The sequence below is a fragment of the Mytilus galloprovincialis genome, chromosome 12 (assembly GCF_965363235.1).
Source record: "Mytilus galloprovincialis chromosome 12, xbMytGall1.hap1.1, whole genome shotgun sequence".
NCBI classification, from domain to species: Eukaryota; Metazoa; Mollusca; class Bivalvia; order Mytilida; family Mytilidae; genus Mytilus; species Mytilus galloprovincialis.
This window is the reverse complement of record NC_134849.1, coordinates 55,223,736-55,230,264: the sequence shown is the minus strand read 5'-3', so window position 1 is coordinate 55,230,264 and position 6,529 is coordinate 55,223,736.

The following is a 6,529-nucleotide window of genomic DNA, read 5'->3' as shown; positions in this document are numbered from 1 at the left end:
CTTACAATTATTATTTTTTTATGCGGATATACTCTTATACATACATTGTATTGTAGTTTATAAAAGTATGTTTTATTTGTAAATAGATTGTTTATAATCCTCAGATCCTAATCCTCAGATCCTGTCAGTGTATAAATGTAGTGTGTTGTTCGTTGTGCAAGACTAATGATAGCAGGATACTGTTAATTTTATTTTAATACTGCCTGAAAATAAGTAAGGGGAAATAACTCGGACATTTAGTTTCTTTTTTTATCAATAAATCCGCTATCGACCGAGTTGTGGCGAATGGCTTTATTATAGTTGCACTCCATGGAAAGTCACTGCCAAACATTCCGTGTAACACTTATAATTTCAAAATATCAAAAAGTTTTCAAGTTTTAGATTTTTTAAATTTTGATCAAAGTTTTAAAATATCAAAATTCCAAACATAAGAAAAATTTTGAAATTTTGAAATTTTGACCAAATATTTATAAAATTTCTAAATTCTAATGAAATCATTGAATGTACATTTTGAACGATCATCGTTAAGCTTTAATCGACTTTCTTTATAAATTGTTGGCCTTCTTCTAATAATCGTTACTGATGAAGATAGTTATAGAAAAGCTTTTCGGACGCATACAATGTTAACGCTTTGTTTTCATTTTATATCGGTTGCATGACTCATATAGTGTTCATATAAGAAGATGTGGTATGAGCTCCAATGAGACAACTCTCCATCCAAGTCATAATTTATTAAAGTAAACCATTATAGGTCAAAGTACGGTCTTCACTGCGGAGCCGTGCCTCCCACCGAACAGCAAGCTATAAAGGACCCCAGTTCAAAGTATTGGTACGTTAGGAATACTGAATCCTTGATGTCGCAATGAAATTTGCGCTAACCGCTACTGTTGGAGATTGTGATATCTATTGTACACTGCTACAAGAAAAAGATAAAACATAAGGAGCTAAGAAACTGTTATAAGGTATCGAAATAAACTTATCATAGATACCAGGATATAAATTTTGTATTTGCGCCAGTCGCCAGTCTACAAAAGACCCATCAGTGACGCTCGAATCAAGTTAAATATAAATGGTCAAATGAAGTGATATATGTAAACGTAAACATCCAACTCATCGTTCTGGTTTTGTAAAAACTGAATAAATTCATATCATATATAACGTATAGCATAAACATTATTTTCAGCCTGCTAAATATAGTAATGTAGTAGTGGTAGTTGCCGCTGTACATAAAACACCCATCTATCCATTTGTAGGTGTCGGCATTTGGAAAATTGAAATTTTTGTGAAAATTTATATCAACGATAAATAGTAATCTATTTGGTAATCGAAAATATAAGTATTGTGAACTTCCACAAGGGGCTTCAGTAATGATGCATTTTTCAGGTGCGGATCAATGAATTTTTAAAGGTTGGGCCCTAGTCAGGGAACGACCATTTAACTTCAAGACGGGGGAGGGGGGTTTTCCAAAACAAAAATTATCTGATCCCCAATTTGATGAAAGAAATATTCTGTTCAAGTAGATAACAAAACAAAATCCGACTTTTTCCATACCTTATAGTATTAGTTTTGAACCAAATAATTTGATTGATAGCGTTGAAAAACTTAAAGAAATTGTTCGCGTAAAAACAAAATTCTCAAATAGAGAAAATAAATATCCACAATGGTTGCTCCCTTAGACTACGTTTGGGCTGATATTTGTAAGTATATGCATTTATCGTATATGTAGCTCTATTAGGGATCCTAAATCCGCATTTGTTTACAAATAGCAAATAAAAGAAAACAGGATTTTTGTTTGGTATGTAGGGATTTTGTTATTATTATTTGTTATTAATGCATTTGTTAGTTATCGTACGACTATCAACCTTTTCAATAGTTTCGGTTCTTATATTTACTTGACTTTCAAATATTCGGTTTTCAGCGCTCCGCAAGTAAATGCTTAACTTGAAATTCAGGGTTTTTCGACAGCAACATTGGTGTATTACCAAAACGGCAAAATCCATCGCGCAGAGAGCGTGGCACTCTCTTTCCACCCCATTTGACTGGACGTACTTGTACTTTGCTTAAATACATGTATACATGTATTCCTTGATGCAAAAATATTCTGTTGCCTTTTAGTCGCTATTTAAAAAAACGGAAGAAGATTTAACAAGCATCGGTTCTAACGTTTTTTAATTTGGCCCCAGACCACATTTTCAAATTCATGGATCTGCACCTGAAAAATGTTACATCATAGAAGCCCCTCGTGGAAGTATCAAAGTCAAATATTGTGTCACCTTAGTGATAATATTTATATTTCGGATTCCAAAACAGATTACCATTTCGATTTGTCACTTCAACTTGATCATATGTTTATCGTTGAAATCAACTTTTTAAAATTGTTTTCAAATAACCATTTCAAAATGCCGACACCTACAAATGGATAGGTGAGCGCTTATTGTACAGCGGCAACTATTACGTAAATATACAGGCTTAATGTTTCTGATTTACGTTTATTAGTATATGGTGTGAATTTAAAAAATGTTTTCAACCTTCAAGCTACATATATTTGTTTTAAATCTTATTTTCAGCGTGTATTGCGAATAGTAATATTGGCAAAAAGATATCAACAACCTCTCACGTTCTTGGATAGCATGTAACGTTCATTGCGACACCATACATTTAGTATTTCTTTCCGTATCAATACTTTTAACTTTAATCAATTATAAAAGGCAATACTAGTAAATGATCTTCATGCAATGATGAATCGATAAAAAAATGATAACAAAACCTTAAAAATCGCATGTGTCCGAAGCGCCTTTGTGGATCTATATTTTAGTTCTGGCACGCCCAAAGCCGAATATAATCTTAGGCCATTAATTTAAAAAGAACCGAAATAGTTGATTAAATGTTAATCAAAAAGACTAAAATCAAATTTGAGATAAATAAATACACGTGTATTATGCCATTTTATTGCTTAAAGTTCAGTAGAAATATATACATACTCAACCCTACCATAATATTTGACTAACTGCGAGTTCATCAGAATTCACTGTTACTCCTAAATGATGGTAGGTGGGAAAATCAAATAGTTCTAAAGTATTCGTTTCGTTTCGTTTTTATTCCGTTTCGTAGTTTACAGGTTCCCCCTATTCGCACCTTTTCTACTTTTGATAGTTTAATCAAAAATTTAAAAATCAAACTATCAATAAGCGAAACAATCAAAATTGCACGTTAAGTTTTATTTTAGTACTTTTAAAGTTTGATCAAATATCTAAACTATCAAATATAAAAACGTAATTTAGAATTTTGAAATTTTAACTATTTGGTCAAAATTTCGAAATTTGTCTAATGTTTGGAATTTAGATATTTTAAAACTTTGATCAAAATTTCAAAAATCTAAAACTTAAAAACGTTTTAATATTTTGAATTGATAAGTGTTACATGGACCCCAAACAATAAGAAATAAGCAGAATGTGCCATGAGAAAAAAAATAACCTAAAATAAGGAGTTGTAGTATAATAAATGATTCCCAATTATACACCAAAAATCAAATGAAGTAGATTTAAGTAAAAGTATAGGCAACCGTACGGCCTTCCACAATGAGAAAAAACCATAACGTACAGTTAGCTGTAAAAAGTACCGACATGTAACAATTCAATAAAGAAAACTCACAGTCTATTTTAATGTATGAAAAACAAATAGGACAGACATAAACCAAGGACAGCCGGACAGCCCCTGAACTACAGATTCTTGACTTGGGAAGACTCTAACGAATATGGCGGGTTAATATATATTACACATGTGTTTGAGAGTTCAACGTTCTCACTAGCCCGGAACAGTGGTGTCACAACACAAAATAAGAACAACTATAAAAACTAGTTGAAAAGGCTTAACTCATCAGATGGAATAGAAATACATCTAATAAAAAAATAAAGAGTGGACGTTGACCGGTTTTATACATTCCAAAAAACAAAAAGTACATTTCTGAGAGTACTTGTAGTTCGCTGATTGCTGATACTTTTTGTTAGACATTCGCAACCCTTCTGATAACAGAACAATACTTTTTGTATTGTATAAGATACGCATGTCGCATCAGTGATACTCATTACCAAAATATTTGAAAATTAAGAATTTGTTACATAACAGAATAGCCTCTACGTTTTTATGGGTTTCGTGTTGCTCATTGTTTAGGGAGCTACCATTTGATTTTTAAGGGGGGGGGGGGGGGGGGGGGGCTAGGATGAAATTTGAAAAAAATAGGCAGGACAGGAGTTTGGAGTAAAAAAAAAAGGCGGGATGAGACACTTTGCAAAAAAAAAAGGCAGGATGACAATTTATGTAAAAAAAGTCAGGATAAACTAATAAAAAAAAGGCAGGACCGAATAGAGTGAAAAATAAAAAGGCAGGACAGATATTACAACTAAAAAAAATGCAGGACAAAATTTTTCATCCTAGCCCCCCCCCCCATAAAAATCAAATGGTAGCTCCCTTAGCATTCTATTTTGTATTATGTATAGGGTATACTGTGGTTTGTATTTTGGTCATGTCTCCATTTTTTTTTTCTATGGCGTTTGTTGTTTCTGTAAAACTTAATAGTTTGATAATCCCTTTGATATGACAAGTCTCTTTAGCAATACCCTAGACGAAAGTATTTGTTATTCTAAGATCTAAAAAAATTGTTGAAGAGCCGATGAAACCATATAAAGAACCAACATAACAGACTTCGAAAAAGGACAAAAGGTAAGCACGAATGAGACAAGTAACTTATATCGACCACTGGGTGGATGCCACTGCTGGTGGAGATTTATTTCCCCGAGGGTATCACAAGCCCAGTAGTCAGCACTTTTTGTGCTGACATGAATTATCATTGATATTGTTATATTCATAAATTAACTGTTTACAAAATTTTGAATTTTTTGAAATACTAAGGCTTTTCTACCTCAGGCATAGATTACCTTAGCTGTATTTGGCAACACTTTTAGGGATTTGGGATCTCAATGCTCTTCAACTTCGTACTTTATTTGGCTTTTTTTTAAAACTTTTTTGGATTCGAGCGTCACTGATGAGTCTTTTGTAGACGAAACGCGCGTCTGGCGTATATATAAAATTTAGTCCTGGTATCTATGATGAGTTTATATTCAAAAGATATTTCAATGTTCGCAAGTCATTCATGTTTATGTAAAATAACAAAAATACCGAACTGTCGACAAAGTAAAATTAAAACTGAGGCTCCTAACAAATGGCAAAATCAAAAGCTCAAAAACAGACAAACGAACCAAAATAAAACCTGTAATATTTCTGACAAGGCACATGCTTTAGCTTATCTGGAAATTGATAATCGCATGACATTATCTCCAATCTGTTTCAGTTCATAAAACAATGATAAGGAAAATGTTTTTTTTTTTCAAACTATTGCTCAAAGTGAAGTCACTGAAGCATTCGGCAGACGCATGCAGTAAAATAACGTTTTTTTGTAAGAACACCAATCTTACTAGATAATTAGGATATACATGTACGGTAGAGTTCTTCGTCTGTGATGGAAATTCTAAAGGAACATGCATCAATTTTAAGCAGGCATATTTAGTGTCGTATGAGAACCATGAGATTTGCAAGTGCAGTTAACTAGCCTAAGTTATTAATTCACGAAACAGTTAATTTTACCAAATATCTGTGCTTAATAAACAAAAAAGATAGTTTGAATTTTGCTTGCACTGACATGAACAAAAGAGTCATGGATGTTTGACCAGTGCTGAGGTGTTAAACGGTAAAATGAGATAACCGATTCTTAATCATTGTGAGTCTAGGAGGTTAATATACTCGATGTCCAAAAACTCACAGGCGATAAGATCATAGTCAATATAACACGACACCGTAAGTCAACCATAAGTAAAAGTAAGGAATATGTTTTGATGTTTTAAAGTGTGACGTCCATTTTCACTGAACAGTACACAATTTTGTTTAGGGGCCAGCTGAAGACCACCTCCGGATGCGAGATTTTTTCACTGCGTTGACGACCCATTGGTGGCCTTTGGCTGTTGTCTTCTCTTCGGTCGGGTTGTTGTCTCTTTGACATACTCCCAATTTCCATTCTCAATTTTAATTACATACAAGTAGTAGAGACACATATTTTTGGTATTTAGCCCAGTTCTACATTGCATTTATAACAGACCTCGTGTTATAAACTTTTAGGTAAAGAATATTCAATCATTTTCATTATCCACACCTCTAGTAACGTAACTTTCTGTTCTTTATTTTGTCGTCTCTGGTGGATAGTTTCTTTTGGTTGAGAGCTGTGTCACTGACAATCATATATACCACATCTTTTTATTTCTGTATACACAATCAATCGCTTATCTATCAATGATATCGATTGTTGTGTGTTTTATACCAAAATACATGTAGAAGACATTTACAGAAATTTTAGTCTTTCTTATAATTCAATAAAAATAAGTTGAAGACCATAATATTTGATATTTATCATTTTCTTCCATTTTCTGTGACAATGATAATATATTATATCAAATAAATCAGGGAGAAATAACCAGTGAGA